Source organism: Schistocerca gregaria, chromosome 5 (assembly GCF_023897955.1).
Source record: "Schistocerca gregaria isolate iqSchGreg1 chromosome 5, iqSchGreg1.2, whole genome shotgun sequence".
NCBI classification, from domain to species: Eukaryota; Metazoa; Arthropoda; class Insecta; order Orthoptera; family Acrididae; genus Schistocerca; species Schistocerca gregaria.
Genome location: NC_064924.1, coordinates 576,019,535 through 576,036,733, shown reverse-complemented (window position 1 = coordinate 576,036,733; position 17,199 = coordinate 576,019,535). Strand labels below are relative to the sequence as shown.

The 17,199-nt window shown below is 47.9% G+C and overlaps 16 non-coding genes across 16 annotated transcripts; all 16 read left to right on the top strand.

Moving 5' to 3' along the window:
* The first annotated feature begins 360 nt into the window (after window positions 1-360).
* On the top strand, window positions 361-432 carry Trnat-cgu (transfer RNA threonine (anticodon CGU)). The gene has a single exon. It is a non-coding gene; the product is annotated as a tRNA-Thr (tRNA).
* A 318-nt stretch (window positions 433-750) lies between these two features.
* On the top strand, window positions 751-824 carry Trnan-guu (transfer RNA asparagine (anticodon GUU)). The gene has a single exon. It is a non-coding gene; the product is annotated as a tRNA-Asn (tRNA).
* Window positions 825-1,807: 983 nt separating this feature from the next.
* On the top strand, window positions 1,808-1,879 carry Trnat-cgu (transfer RNA threonine (anticodon CGU)). Its single transcript has one exon. It is a non-coding gene; the product is annotated as a tRNA-Thr (tRNA).
* Window positions 1,880-2,193: 314 nt separating this feature from the next.
* On the top strand, window positions 2,194-2,267 carry Trnan-guu (transfer RNA asparagine (anticodon GUU)). Its single transcript has one exon. It is a non-coding gene; the product is annotated as a tRNA-Asn (tRNA).
* A 983-nt stretch (window positions 2,268-3,250) lies between these two features.
* On the top strand, window positions 3,251-3,322 carry Trnat-cgu (transfer RNA threonine (anticodon CGU)). The gene has a single exon. It is a non-coding gene; the product is annotated as a tRNA-Thr (tRNA).
* Window positions 3,323-3,640: 318 nt separating this feature from the next.
* On the top strand, window positions 3,641-3,714 carry Trnan-guu (transfer RNA asparagine (anticodon GUU)). Its single transcript has one exon. It is a non-coding gene; the product is annotated as a tRNA-Asn (tRNA).
* Window positions 3,715-4,991: 1,277 nt separating this feature from the next.
* Window positions 4,992-5,063, top strand: Trnat-cgu (transfer RNA threonine (anticodon CGU)). The gene has a single exon. It is a non-coding gene; the product is annotated as a tRNA-Thr (tRNA).
* Window positions 5,064-5,377: 314 nt separating this feature from the next.
* On the top strand, window positions 5,378-5,451 carry Trnan-guu (transfer RNA asparagine (anticodon GUU)). The gene has a single exon. It is a non-coding gene; the product is annotated as a tRNA-Asn (tRNA).
* Window positions 5,452-6,434: 983 nt separating this feature from the next.
* Window positions 6,435-6,506, top strand: Trnat-cgu (transfer RNA threonine (anticodon CGU)). The gene has a single exon. It is a non-coding gene; the product is annotated as a tRNA-Thr (tRNA).
* Window positions 6,507-6,824: 318 nt separating this feature from the next.
* Trnan-guu (transfer RNA asparagine (anticodon GUU)) lies at window positions 6,825-6,898 on the top strand. The gene has a single exon. It is a non-coding gene; the product is annotated as a tRNA-Asn (tRNA).
* Window positions 6,899-7,881: 983 nt separating this feature from the next.
* Window positions 7,882-7,953, top strand: Trnat-cgu (transfer RNA threonine (anticodon CGU)). Its single transcript has one exon. It is a non-coding gene; the product is annotated as a tRNA-Thr (tRNA).
* Window positions 7,954-8,271: 318 nt separating this feature from the next.
* On the top strand, window positions 8,272-8,345 carry Trnan-guu (transfer RNA asparagine (anticodon GUU)). Its single transcript has one exon. It is a non-coding gene; the product is annotated as a tRNA-Asn (tRNA).
* Window positions 8,346-9,327: 982 nt separating this feature from the next.
* On the top strand, window positions 9,328-9,399 carry Trnat-cgu (transfer RNA threonine (anticodon CGU)). Its single transcript has one exon. It is a non-coding gene; the product is annotated as a tRNA-Thr (tRNA).
* A 318-nt stretch (window positions 9,400-9,717) lies between these two features.
* Trnan-guu (transfer RNA asparagine (anticodon GUU)) lies at window positions 9,718-9,791 on the top strand. The gene has a single exon. It is a non-coding gene; the product is annotated as a tRNA-Asn (tRNA).
* Window positions 9,792-10,774: 983 nt separating this feature from the next.
* Trnat-cgu (transfer RNA threonine (anticodon CGU)) lies at window positions 10,775-10,846 on the top strand. The gene has a single exon. It is a non-coding gene; the product is annotated as a tRNA-Thr (tRNA).
* Window positions 10,847-11,164: 318 nt separating this feature from the next.
* On the top strand, window positions 11,165-11,238 carry Trnan-guu (transfer RNA asparagine (anticodon GUU)). Its single transcript has one exon. It is a non-coding gene; the product is annotated as a tRNA-Asn (tRNA).
* Window positions 11,239-17,199: the final 5,961 nt, after the last annotated feature.

Genomic DNA, 17,199 nt, shown 5'->3' with positions numbered 1-17,199 from the left:
GTAGGCCGCTGTTGGCCGAGCGACGTGCAGTCGCCTTACATGAAGCCCCATGGGCAACGCCAGTGCCACTGTGAACAACAGCAAACTGTAGCCAGAGAGAGGAGCCGAAAGGCGCATTTCGCAGTCGAGCCACGTTATCCCACAAGCTGTGCACTAGGACAAGAAATTGCAGACCGCAAACTTTTGGTGGCCTGACGGTCGTCGCCGATCGTAAGGGCGAAACAGTCGAGAGATTTGGAGAACGGCAATGTGGACACTCCCAATAGCAGCAGTGCGCCAAATCAGTTATCTGGTCGAGGGCTGCAAGATTCAGTGTGATGAAGTGAGAATTCGGGGATAGCTCGCAAATTCAAAGCTGCCGCCTTCTTAGCTCAGTGGTAGAGCACTGGTCTCGTAAACCAGGAGTCGTGAGTTCGAACCTCACAGAAGGCATCCATTTTTTTAACTTTCCTGCAACGTGCGGAGCTACCTCGAGCAATGTCTATCACATGGCAGTACACTGAATGAAAGGGATGTTCTACAATCTATGACAAGTATTCTAGTGGTCTAGGAGGTTTTCTGAATGCATAGGCAGAACAGTGGTTTGTATGCATTTTGTAGTATAATGTCATTCGTTTATGAGCGTCGCTACAGTGTGCATGCACGTTATCCATGTGAAGAGGCATAAGCAGATGCTACCATTCTGCGAGATTCCTGCAGAATGTGTACGAATTGCCTTGATATAGAGAGCACAAGTGTGCCAAAGTCAACGCCTCCGTGGCGCAATCGGCTAGCGCCTTCGGCTGTTAATCGAAAGGTTGGTGGTTCAAGCCAACCTGGGGGCGAAATCGTTTTAACCGTCACCGAGGTGAGGACATACGTCAACTTTGTTAGAGATACACAGCTAGTGTGGCAATTTGGCTGCGAAGGAGTGATGCCACAGATGCTTATACACATTCAGGCAGGTGGCACTGTAGGTAAAAACATGACCCTACACAGACGTTCTACTGTTTTCCTATTTATTCACCATGTGTGACACAGCAGTGGAGCGACGCCCACTACAAAAGACGTTTTATTTACATTCAATTTGAGCGTATACGTCGCGAGTGCCATATGACAGGGCCTGTCTGTCGATGTCGATTTGTATTTTGTGTCTCTTAAGTGTCGGTCTGCAGTAGGCCGCTGTTGGCCGAGCGACGTGCAGTGGCAATTTGGCTGCGAAGGAGTGATGCCACAGATGCTTATACACATTCAGGCAGGTGGCACTGTAGGTAAAAACATGGCCCTACACAGATGTTCTACTGTTTTCCTATTTATTCACCATGTGTGACACTGCAGTGGAGCAACGCCCACTACAAAAGACGTTTTATTTACATTCAATTTGAGCGTATACCTCGCGAGTGCCATATGACAGGGCCTGTCTCTCGATGTCGATTTGTATTTTGTGTCTCTTAAGTGTCGGTCTGCAGTAGGCCGCTGTTGGCCGAGCGACGTGCAGTCGCCTTACATGAAGCCCCATGGGCAACGCCAGTGCCACTGTGAACAACAGCAAACTGTAGCCAGAGAGAGGAGCCGAAAGGCGCATTTCGCAGTCGAGCCACGTTATCCCACAAGCTGTGCACTAGGACAAGAAATTGCAGACCGCAAACTTTTGGTGGCCTGACGGTCGTCGCCGATCGTAAGGGCGAAACAGTCGAGAGATTTGGAGAACGGCAATGTGGACACTCCCAGCAGCAGCAGTGCGCCAAATCAATTATCTGGTCGAGGGCTGCAAGATTCAGTGTGATGAAGTGAGAATTCGGGGATAGCTCGCAAATTCAAAGCTGCCGCCTTCTTAGCTCAGTGGTAGAGCACTGGTCTCGTAAACTAGGAGTCGTGAGTTCGAACCTCACAGAAGGCATCCATTTTTTTAACTTTCCTGCAACGTGCGGAGCTACCTCGAGCAATGTCTATCACATGGCAGTACACTGAATGAAAGGGAAGTTCTACAATCTATGACAAGTATTCTACTGGCCTAGGAGGTTTTCTGAATGCATAGGCAGAACAGTGGTTTGTATGCATTTTGTAGTATAATGTCATTCGTTTATGAGCGTCGCTACAGTGTGCATGCACGTTATCCATGTGAAGAGGCATAAGCAGATGCTACCATTCTGCGAGATTCCTGCAGAATGTGTACGAATTGCCTTGATATACAGAGCACAAGTGAGCCAAAACGCCTCCGTGGCGCAATCGGCTAGCGCCTTCGGCTGTTAATCGAAAGGTTGGTGGTTCAAGCCAACCCGGGGGCGAAATCGTTTTAACCGTCACCGAGGTGAGGACATACGTCACCTTTGTTAGAGATACACAGCTAGTGTGGCAATTTGGCTGCGAAGGAGTGATGCCACAGATGCTTATACACATTCAGGCAGGTGGCACTGTAGGTAAAAACATGACCCTACACAGACGTTCTACTGTTTTCCTATTTATTCACCATGTGTGACACAGCAGTGGAGCGACGCCCACTACAAAAGACGTTTTATTTACATTCAATTTGAGCGTATACGTCGCGAGTGCCATATGACAGGGCCTGTCTGTCGATGTCGATTTGTATTTTGTGTCTCTTAAGTGTCGGTCTGCAGTAGGCCGCTGTTGGCCGAGCGACGTGCAGTGGCAATTTGGCTGCGAAGGAGTGATGCCACAGATGCTTATACACATTCAGGCAGGTGGCACTGTAGGTAAAAACATGGCCCTACACAGATGTTCTACTGTTTTCCTATTTATTCACCATGTGTGACACTGCAGTGGAGCGACGCCCACTACAAAAGACGTTTTATTTACATTCAATTTGAGCGTATACGTCGCGAGTGCCATATGACAGGGCCTGTCTGTCGATGTCGATTTGTATTTTGTGTCTCTTAAGTGTCGGTCTGCAGTAGGCCGCTGTTGGCCGAGCGACGTGCAGTCGCCTTACATGAAGCCCCATGGGCAACGCCAGTGCCACTGTGAACAACAGCAAACTGTAGCCAGAGAGAGGAGCCGAAAGGCGCATTTCGCAGTCGAGCCACGTTATCCCACAAGCTGTGCACTAGGACAAGAAATTGCAGACCGCAAACTTTTGGTGGCCTGACGGTCGTCGCCGATCGTAAGGGCGAAACAGTCGAGAGATTTGGAGAACGGCAATGTGGACACTCCCAATAGCAGCAGTGCGCCAAATCAGTTATCTGGTCGAGGGCTGCAAGATTCAGTGTGATGAAGTGAGAATTCGGGGATAGCTTGCAAATTCAAAGCTGCCGCCTTTTTAGCTCAGTGGTAGAGCACTGGTCTCGTAAACCAGGAGTCGTGAGTTCGAACCTCACAGAAGGCATCCATTTTTTTAACTTTCCTGCAACGTGCGGAGCTACCTCGAGCAATGTCTATCACATGGCAGTACACTGAATGAAAGGGATGTTCTACAATCTATGACAAGTATTCTAGTGGTCTAGGAGGTTTTCTGAATGCATAGGCAGAACAGTGGTTTGTATGCATTTTGTAGTATAATGTCATTCGTTTATGAGCGTCGCTACAGTGTGCATGCACGTTATCCATGTGAAGAGGCATAAGCAGATGCTACCATTCTGCGAGATTCCTGCAGAATGTGTACGAATTGCGTTGATATAGAGAGCACAAGTCAGCCAAAGTCAACGCCTCCGTGGCGCAATCGGCTAGCGCGTTCGGCTGTTATCCGAAAGGTTGGTGTTTCAAGCCAACCCGGGGGCGAAATCGTTTTAACCGTCACCGAGGTGAGGACATACGTCAACTTTGTTAGAGATACACAGCTAGTGTGGCAATTTGGCTGCGAAGGAGTGATGCCACAGATGCTTATTCACATTCAGGCAGGTGGCACTGTAGGTAAAAACATGACCCTACACAGATGTTCTACTGTTTTCCTATTTATTCACCATGTGTGACACTGCAGTGGAGCAACGCCCACTACAAAAGACGTTTTATTTACATTCAATTTGAGCGTATACCTCGCGAGTGCCATATGACAGGGCCTGTCTGTCGATGTCGATTTGTATTTTGTGTCTCTTAAGTGTCGGTCTGCAGTAGGCCGCTGTTGGCCGAGCGACGTGCAGTGGCAATTTGGCTGCGAAGGAGTGATGCCACAGATGCTTATACACATTCAGGCAGGTGGCACTGTAGGTAAAAACATGACCCTACACAGACGTTCTACTGTTTTCCTATTTATTCACCATGTGTGACACAGCAGTGGAGCGACGCCCACTACAAAAGACGTTTTATTTACATTCAATTTGAGCGTATACGTCGCGAGTGCCATATGACAGGGCCTGTCTGTCGATGTCGATTTGTATTTTGTGTCTCTTAAGTGTCGGTCTGCAGTAGGCCGCTGTTGGCCGAGCGACGTGCAGTGGCAATTTGGCTGCGAAGGAGTGATGCCACAGATGCTTATACACATTCAGGCAGGTGGCACTGTAGGTAAAAACATGGCCCTACACAGATGTTCTACTGTTTTCCTATTTATTCACCATGTGTGACACTGCAGTGGAGCGACGCCCACTACAAAAGACGTTTTATTTACATTCAATTTGAGCGTATACGTCGCGAGTGCCATATGACAGGGCCTGTCTGTCGATGTCGATTTGTATTTTGTGTCTCTTAAGTGTCGGTCTGCAGTAGGCCGCTGTTGGCCGAGCGACGTGCAGTCGCCTTACATGAAGCCCCATGGGCAACGCCAGTGCCACTGTGAACAACAGCAAACTGTAGCCAGAGAGAGGAGCCGAAAGGCGCATTTCGCAGTCGAGCCACGTTATCCCACAAGCTGTGCACTAGGACAAGAAATTGCAGACCGCAAACTTTTGGTGGCCTGACGGTCGTCGCCGATCGTAAGGGCGAAACAGTCGAGAGATTTGGAGAACGGCAATGTGGACACTCCCAATAGCAGCAGTGCGCCAAATCAGTTATCTGGTCGAGGGCTGCAAGATTCAGTGTGATGAAGTGAGAATTCGGGGATAGCTTGCAAATTCAAAGCTGCCGCCTTCTTAGCTCAGTGGTAGAGCACTGGTCTCGTAAACCAGGAGTCGTGAGTTCGAACCTCACAGAAGGCATCCATTTTTTTAACTTTCCTGCAACGTGCGGAGCTACCTCGAGCAATGTCTATCACATGGCAGTACACTGAATGAAAGGGATGTTCTACAATCTATGACAAGTATTCTAGTGGTCTAGGAGGTTTTCTGAATGCATAGGCAGAACAGTGGTTTGTATGCATTTTGTAGTATAATGTCATTCGTTTATGAGCGTCGCTACAGTGTGCATGCACGTTATCCATGTGAAGAGGCATAAGCAGATGCTACCATTCTGCGAGATTCCTGCAGAATGTGTACGAATTGCCTTGATATACAGAGCACAAGTGAGCCAAAACGCCTCCGTGGCGCAATCGGCTAGCGCCTTCGGCTGTTAATCGAAAGGTTGGTGGTTCAAGCCAACCCGGGGGCGAAATCGTTTTAACCGTCACCGAGGTGAGGACATACGTCACCTTTGTTAGAGATACACAGCTAGTGTGGCAATTTGGCTGCGAAGGAGTGATGCCACAGATGCTTATACACATTCAGGCAGGTGGCACTGTAGGTAAAAACATGGCCCTACACAGACGTTGTACTGTTTTCCTATTTATTCACCATGTGTGACACAGCAGTGGAGCGACGCCCACTACAAAAGACGTTTTATTTACATTCAATTTGAGCGTATACGTCGCGAGTGCCATATGACAGGGCCTGTCTGTCGATGTCGATTTGTATTTTGTGTCTCTTAAGTGTCGGTCTGCAGTAGGCCGCTGTTGGCCGAGCGACGTGCAGTGGCAATTTGGCTGCGAAGGAGTGATGCCACAGATGCTTATACATATTCAGGCAGGTGGCACTGTAGGTAAAAACATGGCCCTACACAGATGTTCTACTGTTTTCCTATTTATTCACCATGTGTGACACTGCAGTGGAGCGACGCCCACTACAAAAGACGTTTTATTTACATTCAATTTGAGCGTATACGTCGCGAGTGCCATATGACAGGGCCTGTCTGTCGATGTCGATTTGTATTTTGTGTCTCTTAAGTGTCGGTCTGCAGTAGGCCGCTGTTGGCCGAGCGACGTGCAGTCGCCTTACATGAAGCCCCATGGGCAACGCCAGTGCCACTGTGAACAACAGCAAACTGTAGCCAGAGAGAGGAGCCGAAAGGCGCATTTCGCAGTCGAGCCACGTTATCCCACAAGCTGTGCACTAGGACAAGAAATTGCAGACCGCAAACTTTTGGTGGCCTGACGGTCGTCGCCGATCGTAAGGGCGAAACAGTCGAGAGATTTGGAGAACGGCAATGTGGACACTCCCAATAGCAGCAGTGCGCCAAATCAGTTATCTGGTCGAGGGCTGCAAGATTCAGTGTGATGAAGTGAGAATTCTGGGATAGCTCGCAAATTCAAAGCTGCCGCCTTCTTAGCTCAGTGGTAGAGCACTGGTCTCGTAAACCAGGAGTCGTGAGTTCGAACCTCACAGAAGGCATCAATTTTTTTAACTTTCCTGCAACGTGCGGAGCTACCTCGAGCAATGTCTATCACATGGCAGTACACTGAATGAAAGGGATGTTCTACAATCTATGACAAGTATTCTAGTGGTCTAGGAGGTTTTCTGAATGCATAGGCAGAACAGTGGTTTGTATGCATTTTGTAGTATAATGTCATTCGTTTATGAGCGTCGCTACAGTGTGCATGCACGTTATCCATGTGAAGAGGCATAAGCAGATGCTACCATTCTGCGAGATTCCTGCAGAATGTGTACGAATTGCCTTGATATACAGAGCACAAGTCAGCCAAAGTCAACGCCTCCGTGGCGCAATCGGCTAGCGCGTTCGGCTGTTATCCGAAAGGCTGGTGTTTCAAGCCAACCCGGGGGCGAAATCGTTTTAACCGTCACCGAGGTGAGGACATACGTCAACTTTGTTAGAGATACACAGCTAGTGTGGCAATTTGGCTGCGAAGGAGTGATGCCACAGATGCTTATACACATTCAGGCAGGTGGCACTGTAGGTAAAAACATGACCCTACACAGACGTTCTACTGTTTTCCTATTTATTCACCATGTGTGACACAGCAGTGGAGCGACGCCCACTACAAAAGACGTTTTATTTACATTCAATTTGAGCGTATACGTCGCGAGTGCCATATGACAGGGCCTGTCTGTCGATGTCGATTTGTATTTTGTGTCTCTTAAGTGTCAGTCTGCAGTAGGCCGCTGTTGGCCGAGCGACGTGCAGTGGCAATTTGGCTGCGAAGGAGTGATGCCACAGATGCTTATACAGATTCAGGCAGGTGGCACTGTAGGTAAAAACATGGCCCTACACAGATGTTCTACTGTTTTCCTATTTATTCACCATGTGTGACACTGCAGTGGAGCGACGCCCACTACAAAAGACGTTTTATTTACATTCAATTTCAGTGTATGCGTCGCGAGTGCCATATGACAGGGCCTGTCTCTCGATGTCGATTTGTATTTTGTGTCTCTTAAGTGTCGGTCTGCAGTAGACCGCTGTTGGCCGAGCGACGTGCAGTCGCCTTACATGAAGCCCCATGGGCAACGCCAGTGCCACTGTGAACAACAGCAAATTGTAGCCAGAGAGAGGAGCCGAAAGGCGCATTTCGCAGTCGAGCCACGTTATCCCACAAGCTGTGCACTAGGACAAGAAATTGCAGACCGCAAACTATTGGTGGCCTGACGGTCGTCGCAGATCGTAAGGGCGAAACAGTCGAGAGATTTGGAGAACAGCAATGTGGACACTCCCAATAGCAGCAGTGCGCCAAATCAATTATCTGGTCGAGGGCTGCAAGATTCAGTGTGATGAAGTGAGAATTCGGGGATAGCTCGCAAATTCAAAGCTGCCGCCTTCTTAGCTCAGTGGTAGAGCACTGGTCTCGTAAACCAGGAGTCGTGAGTTCGAACCTCACAGAAGGCATCCATTTTTTTAACTTTCCTGCAACGTGCGGAGCTACCTCGAGCAATGTCTATCACATGGCAGTACACTGAATGAAAGGGATGTTCTACAATCTATGACAGGTATTCTAGTGGTCTAGGAGGTTTTCTGAATGCATAGGCAGAACAGTGGTTTGTATGCATTTTGTAGTATAATGTCATTCGTTTATGAGCGTCGCTACAGTGTGCATGCACGTTATCCATGTGAAGAGGCATAAGCAGATGCTACCATTCTGCGAGATTCCTGCAGAATGTGTACGAATTGCGTTGATATAGAGAGCATAAGTGAGCCAAAGTCAACGCCTCCGTGGCGCAATCGGCTAGTGCGTTCGGCTGTTAACCGAAAGGTTGGTGGTTCAAGCCAACTCGGGGGCGAAATCGTTTAACCGTCACCGAGGTGAGGACATACGTCAACTTTGTTAGAGATACACAGCTAGTGTGGCAATTTGGCTGCGAAGGAGTGATGCCACAGATGCTTATACACATTCAGGCAGGTGGCACTGTAGGTAAAAACTTGGCCCTACACAGACGTTCTACTGTTTTCCTATTTATTCACCATGTGTGACACTGCAGTGGAGCGACGCCCACTACATAAGACGTTTTATTTACATTCAATTTGAGCGTATACGTCGCGAGTGCCATATGACAGGGCCTGTCTGTCGATGTCGATTTGTATTTTGTGTCTCTTAAGTGTCGGTCTGCAGTAGGCCGCTGTTGGCCGAGCGACGTGCAGTGGCAATTTGGCTGCGAAGGAGTGATGCCACAGATGCTTATACACATTCAGGCAGGTGGCACTGTAGGTAAAAACATGGCCCTACACAGATGTTCTACTGTTTTCCTATTTATTCACCATGTGTGACACTGCAGTGGAGCGACGCCCACTACAGAAGACGTTTTATTTACATTCAATTTCAGTGTATACTTCGCGAGTGCCATATGACAGGGCCTGTCTCTCGATATCGATTTGTATTTTGTGTCTCTTAAGTGTCGGTCTGCAGTAGGCCGCTGTTGGCCGAGCGACGTGCAGTCGCCTTACATGAAGCCCCATGGGCAACGCCAGTGCCACTGTGAACAACAGCAAATTGTAGCCAGAGAGAGGAGCCGAAAGGCGCATTTCGCAGTCGAGCCACGTTATCCCACAAGCTGTGCACTAGGACAAGAAATTGCAGACCGCAAACTTTTGGTGGCCTGACGGTCGTCGCCGATCGTAAGGGCGAAACAGTCGAGAGATTTGGAGAACGGCAATGTGGACACTCCCAATAGCAGCAGTGCGCCAAATCAATTATCTGGTCGAGGGCTGCAAGATTCAGTGTGATGAAGTGAGAATTCGGGGATAGCTCGCAAATTCAAAGCTGCCGCCTTCTTAGCTCAGTGGTAGAGCACTGGTCTCGTAAACCACGAGTGGTGAGTTCGAACCTCACAGAAGGCATCAATTTTTTTAACTTTACTGCAACGTGCGGAGCTACCTCGAGCAATGTCTATCACATGGCAGTACACTAAATGAAAGGGATGTTCTACAACCTATGACAAGTATTCTACTGGCCTAGGAGGTTTTCTGAATGCATAGGCAGAACAGTGGTTTGTATGCATTTTGTAGTATAATGTCATTCGTTTATGAGCGTCGCTACTGTGTGCATGCACGTTATCCATGTGAAGAGGCATAAGCAGATGCTACCATTCTGCGAGATTCCTGCAGAATGTGTACGGATTGCGTTGATATAGAGAGCACAAGAGAGCCAAAGTCAACGCCTCCGTGGCGCAATCGGCTAGCGCGTTCGGCTGTTAACCGAATGGTTGGTGGTTCGAGCCCACCGGGGGGCGAAATCGTTTTAACCGTCACCGAGGTGAGGACATACATCAACTTTGTTAGAGATACACAGCTGGTGTGGCAATTTGGCTGCGAAGGAGTGATGCCACAGATGCTTATACACATTCAGGCAGGTGGCACTGTAGGTAAAAACTTGGCCCGACACAGACGTTCTACTGTTTTCCTATTTATTCACCATGTGTGACACTGCAGTGGAGCGACGCCCACTACAAAAGACGTTTTATTTACATTCAATTTGAGCGTATACGTCGCGAGTGCCATATGACAGGGCCTGTCTGTCGATGTCGATTTGTATTTTGTGTCTCTTAAGTGTCGGTCTGCAGTAGGCCGCTGTTGGCCGAGCGACGTGCAGTGGCAATTTGGCTGCGAAGGAGTGATGCCACAGATGCTTATACACATTCAGGCAGGTGGCACTGTAGGTAAAAACATGGCCCTACACAGATGTTCTACTGTTTTCCTATTTATTCACCATGTGTGACACTGCAGTGGAGCGACGCCCACTACAGAAGACGTTTTATTTACATTCAATTTCAGTGTATACTTCGCGAGTGCCATATGACAGGGCCTGTCTCTCGATATCGATTTGTATTTTGTGTCTCTTAAGTGTCGGTCTGCAGTAGGCCGCTGTTGGCCGAGCGACGTGCAGTCGCCTTACATGAAGCCCCATGGGCAACGCCAGTGCCACTGTGAACAACAGCAAATTGTAGCCAGAGAGAGGAGCCGAAAGGCGCATTTCGCAGTCGAGCCACGTTATCCCACAAGCTGTGCACTAGGACAAGAAATTGCAGACCGCAAACTTTTGGTGGCCTGACGGTCGTCGCCGATCGTAAGGGCGAAACAGTCGAGAGATTTGGAGAACGGCAATGTGGACACTCCCAATAGCAGCAGTGCGCCAAATCAATTATCTGGTCGAGGGCTGCAAGATTCAGTGTGATGAAGTGAGAATTCGGGGATAGCTCGCAAATTCAAAGCTGCCGCCTTCTTAGCTCAGTGGTAGAGCACTGGTCTCGTAAACCACGAGTGGTGAGTTCGAACCTCACAGAAGGCATCAATTTTTTTAACTTTACTGCAACGTGCGGAGCTACCTCGAGCAATGTCTATCACATGGCAGTACACTAAATGAAAGGGATGTTCTACAACCTATGACAAGTATTCTACTGGCCTAGGAGGTTTTCTGAATGCATAGGCAGAACAGTGGTTTGTATGCATTTTGTAGTATAATGTCATTCGTTTATGAGCGTCGCTACTGTGTGCATGCACGTTATCCATGTGAAGAGGCATAAGCAGATGCTACCATTCTGCGAGATTCCTGCAGAATGTGTACGGATTGCGTTGATATAGAGAGCACAAGAGAGCCAAAGTCAACGCCTCCGTGGCGCAATCGGCTAGCGCGTTCGGCTGTTAACCGAATGGTTGGTGGTTCGAGCCCACCGGGGGGCGAAATCGTTTTAACCGTCACCGAGGTGAGGACATACATCAACTTTGTTAGAGATACACAGCTGGTGTGGCAATTTGGCTGCGAAGGAGTGATGCCACAGATGCTTATACACATTCAGGCAGGTGGCACTGTAGGTAAAAACTTGGCCCTACACAGACGTTCTACTGTTTTCCTATTTATTCACCATGTGTGACACTGCAGTGGAGCGACGCCCACTACAAAAGACGTTTTATTTACATTCAATTTGAGCGTATACGTCGCGAGTGCCATATGACAGGGCCTGTCTGTCGATGTCGATTTGTATTTTGTGTCTCTTAAGTGTCGGTCTGCAGTAGGCCGCTGTTGGCCGAGCGACGTGCAGTGTATTTTGTGTATTTTGTGTCTCTTAAGTGTCGGTCTGCAGTAGGCCGCTGTTGGCCGAGCGACGTGCAGTGGCAATTTGGCTGCGAAGGAGTGATGCCACAGATGCTTATACACATTCAGGCAGGTGGCACTGTAGGTAAAAACATGGCCCTACACAGACGTTCTACTGTTTTCCTATTTATTCCCCATGTGTGACACTGCAGTGGAGCGACGCCCACTACAAAAGACGTTTTATTTACATTCAGTTTCAGCGTATAAGTCGCGAGTGCCATATGACAGGGCTTGTCTCTCGATGTCGATTTGTATTTTGTGTCTCTTAAGTGTCGGTCTGCAGTAGGCCGCTGTTGGCCGAGCGACGTGCAGTCGCCTTACATGAAGCCCCATGGGCAACGCCAGTGCCACTGTGAACAACAGCAAACTGTAGCCAGAGAGTGGAGCCGAAAGGCGCATTTCGCAGTCGAGCCACGTTATCCCACAAGCTGTGCACTAGGACAAGAAATTGCAGACTGCAAACTTTTGGTGGCCTGACGGTCGTCGCCGATCGTAAGGGCGAAACAGTCGAGAGACTTGGAGAACGGCAATGTGGACACTCCCAGCAGCAGCAGTGCGCCAAATGAATTATCTGGTCGAGGGCTGCAAGATTCAGTGTGATGAAGTGAGAATTCGGGGATAGCTCGCAAATTCAAAGCTGCCGCCTTCTTAGCTCAGTGGCAATTCAGCCAGCGGCTGCGCTGGAGGTCGGACGTGCCGTGCTGTGTGCTGTGCGGCGTTAGCTCCGCGTGGTAAGTCTCTGCTCTTGCTGCAACGCGTCGCTGTCTATAGTATTTGTGTAGACATGAAAAAGAATTAAGAGATGTCGCAACCGCAACGAAAAGATACTTTGAAATTCACGTTTGATCGCAACTTTGTCCGACCGAGGTCATTTGATGTTGAACAGTGGTTAGAGGATGATGTTAAAATAGGACTTGATGATATTATCGGCATACATTGCTCGATTATGAACAGTGTGGTTTTCGTGAAACTTGCCAGTGCGGAATTGTGTGAAAGGATAGTTCGATCCTGTGGTGGCATTCTGAAATTTAAACATGCTGACAGAAATGTTGGGGAGGTTACCGTTGCCCATGCTGGTCTAGGTATTCGGACCGTGCGAGTCTTTGAACTTACCTTTGAAATTACAAGTGACCAGATAAATGCTGTTATTGCTCCATACGGGAAAGTTTTGAGTAATATTGCCGAACGGTGGTCTGCTGCACACAAATTCCCTGTTTTGAATGGTGTGCGCCAATTAAAAGTAGAATTGCAGAAGCACATTCCGTCGTTTATAAACGTCTGCGGATATAGAGCTGTTGTGATGTATGATGACCAACCGAAAACGTGTGCTGTCTGCAATTTACCAGGCCACGTTCGTGCAGAATGTGTTCAAAGGCGAGTGGCGCAACTGCCTGCCGGCGATGCCGTCAGGCCCCCTGCTATGTCAACGCTGCCCGTGACATATGTCGCCGTAGCGCGCGGTTTTGCAAGTGCCACTGCGCCCCCCGAAGTTACTACGAATACCGACCCACAAGCGACCGACCAACCGACCGACTCAGGTATAGCATCTGTAGACACTCAACCCTCCTGCGAAGACATATCTGCTCTTGCCCTTGTCGCCGTGGAATCGCCCAATGAGGCAATGGATACGGACGCGACCTCAGTCGTTTCGGGTAGTGCTCCTCTGCATCCTGGAGCTTCTTTAGGAGGTATCAAAAGCGTATCAGGTGCACAGAAAACGGACTCACAACCAGCCGTTTCTAGTGGTGCTCCTCCGAATCCTGCAGCTGCCTTAGGCACTGACCACAGCCCGTCAAGTGCAATGAAATCAGACCTGGCGTCAGTCACTTCGAGTAGTGCTACTTTGCAACCTGAGGCTTCTTCAGGTACCGTCCAAAGTCCACCACGAGACGCATCTCCCAAGAAATCTAAAAAACGGAGGATCGCGCGTCAAGGTGCAGAGCAGACTGCACCACAACTGCGTGAACAGGCGAAGCAAATAGGGGGCAAAATACGTCAATCTGCATCTGAGAACTTGCAGTGCAATCAGCAGTCATCTAACGAAGACCCTGTGTCCTTGGATAGTACCTCAGGTTCTGCCAGTTTGCCCTCCGATGACGTAGCAGTTACCCGAACCGAAGATAAAAATCACCAGCAAACACCTGAATATAGTGCACCACTTAATGACGAACCGATGACAGGGCTGTCGAATCCGTGGGCAGACGATGTCGACGACACTACAAAGGAGGACGCAATTATGGACACCACAGGAACCGTTACAGTCACCACGATGGCCACACCACGAGACGACGTCGTCTTGAATGTCATCGCCGCGACGGATACTGTCCCAGACACGGAGAAGCCGACTGATCCCTTCCCAAGTCATGAATATTTCTAGTCTGAACGGTTTTACTGACTTGTGTCCACATGTCTCTCGGGTCAGATTTCTTAATGTTTTTTCGAAATGATATGTTGCCAGAGTTTTTCCTAATTACACTCCCGTCTTGGCTAACGTAGTTCCGTTGCAGGCCTATAAGATCGCTACGCTGAACATCAATCAAATTTGTAGCCCATTTAATTTACAAAATTTAAAAGATTTCCTGTATGCAGCTGATTTGGACATTTTGTTTTTACAAGAAGTAACAAACATCAAACTTGACTTCATACAGGGGTATAATGCTATAGTCAATCCTGGAATTGGATGTGATTTGGGTACCGCATTTCTTTTCAAAGAGGGCGTCGTCATTACAGACGTAACAAAACTGCCTAACGGCAGAGGCATTGCCGGCACGCTTTATAACACCAGGATTATTAATGTCTATGCCCCATCTGGTTCTACCAATCGGTGCCAACGAGCACAGTTTTTTAAGGAGGGAATTGTTCCTTTGTTTGGTGTACACTGCACCCATACCATCCTTGGAGGCGACTTTAACAATGTCATACATGCCAAAGACCAAACTCCGAACTACAACAAATCGCCGGACCTGGAACGTATCGTCACCGACCTCCGTTTAACTGATTCGTGGGAGCAAAAGCACGGCGCGGCACCCGGCTTTACCCACCTCACTAATCATTCAGCGAGCCGGTTGGATCGAATATATGTCTCGCCCAATCTGAAACACCGCATCCTGCAGTCTGAAGTTTGGGCAACCGTTTTTTCCGACCACGCTGCATATATATGCACATTAAATTTGGAACGACAAGGAACCTGTCGATATAAAGGGCCGTGGAAACTTAATGTTTCACACTTAAAAGATCCTGCCTGTCGAGAAGCCTTTCTCACCACTTGGAGAGCCTGCGAGACCAAACTCATCTCTTACCACTCGACTTTGGATTGGTGGCTCAAATGCGCCAAACTTCAGATCCGGAGATGTTTCATCAACTACTCCCGGGAGAAGAGCTTTTGGCGGAAAAGAACGATAGAATTTTACTTTCATTGTCTACGAGAACTCTACCTGCAAGGTGCTACAGCTATTGGGAACCATGGGAGAATTAAAAAAATCCAGGCAAAAATACTGACATTAAGGCGACAACAGCTTGAAGGATACCAAATAAGGTCAAGAGCAGAGACTGTGGCGCAAAAAGAAGCCACTTCGGTATATTATGTGATTCGTGAAACTAAACGAGGATTCCGCAAAATACTGACGGAGCTTAAAACTGATAATGGAACCACCTTGACAATGCACAACGACATAAAAGCAGAATTACTAACCCATTTCGACAACTTGTTTTCACATAAAGAGGTAGACGAAAAAGCACAGGACGATTTACTGACCCACCTGCAAGGACGCGTTGGTAACGCGTACGCGGAAGCTCTAATAGCGGAGGCGACCGAAGACGATGTACACTATGCTGTCTATCAAAGTGCAAAAAATAAATCCCCTGGAGCTGACGGCATACCAGCAGAATTTTATCAAGTCTTCTGGGAACATATAAAACATAGAATTACATGCATCTGTAATGAACTTCTGAACCTCAATAAGGAGATACCGAAAGATTTTCGTGAAGGTATGATAGTGTTAATCGCAAAAAAATCGGCTGGCAAAAAAATTGGAAATTTGAGACCAATCACTCTGCTGAACAGTGACTATAAAATTTTTTCGCGGCTCTTAGCCCACAGACTTAAAAATGTAATGGCCAGCGTCACCGGCCCATATCAGTCTAGCGTGGGCAAGGGTAGGAAAATTCAGCAGACGCTGTCCGACTACCGCGACATAATTTCAATAGCAGAAGTATGTCGACTAAAATGTGCCATCGTGTCTTTAGATTTCGATAAAGCCTTCGACAGGATCAGCCACTCCTACCTCCTGAAAACGATAGGCGCAATGGGTTTTCCGTCGAGATTCGTCGACCTCATACGACGTTTGGTAACGAATAACTCCTCCAGAATCATCATAAATGGACAGTCTAGCCGGCCAGTCGACATCGCATGTTCCGTCAGACAAGGTTGTCCGTTGTCCATGGCAATTTTTGCCATGGCCATCGAACCTTTGCTCGCTACCTTGACTCAGCGGTTACAAGGATTGCAAATACGAGGAAACAGAATAATATGTAAAGCTTATGCGGACGATGTTGGGTTTCTCGTTATGAATGTAGCGGAAGTCGAGACGGCAATGCACATAATAGAAAAATACGAACGAGCGTCAGCCGCGAGGTTAAACAACACCAAGTCCGGCATATTCAATATCGGACGTGGCATTGGCATGCGCACACACGGTCAGTTACGTGAGCTAACAGCCTTGAAGTGTCTCGGCATTGATTTCCGAAAAAATATACGTCAAACTATTGCGGCCAACTATAGACAAGTACTAACTACCATACGAGCTAGTGTACGGACACATAGTATTCGACAGTTAAATGAAATTCAGAGAGTGTCTTTAGCGAACGTCTCTATTACTTCCAAAGTCAATTATGTCGCCCAGATACTGCCAATACCCGCCGGCATCGCCAGACAAATTATGTCAGCAATAGGCTATTTTGTGAGCCGTGGCCACATATTTAAAATCCAGTATGACACTCTGACGCTCGCCACTAATAATGGCGGCTTAAACTTAACGAATGTTACTAAAAAGTCGCAGGCTCTGTACATCTCCAATACGTTTCAACAATGGAGACAATCCGGCAGCTGTATCGCCGCGCACTTGCTATCTGAAATAGCTCCAGATGACCTCTCTCCACCCATTAATGTGCAGCACATACCGAGCGGACTTTACCATTTACGATGGTTTTTAATAGAATATAGCTACCTACATTCAAGAATTCCGGAAAAAGACATGACAAACGTAAAAGAAATATATGGCAAATTGATGGGAGAAAAGAACAACAACAAAATAGAACAAAACTATCCATGTTCTAACTGGAAAGTGATATGGGCAAATATTCATAACCGTAACTTAGCTACTCATCTGAAAGCAACATGGTACTTTGTTGTAAATAGGAAAGTTGCAACAAACTCGAAACTTTATTCGATCCACTTAGCGGATTCGCCTTTGTGTGCAACGTGTAGTTTAATTGATAACGAAGAACATCGTTTCGTGTGCGACAAGGTTAAAGATATCTGGCTGAATGTC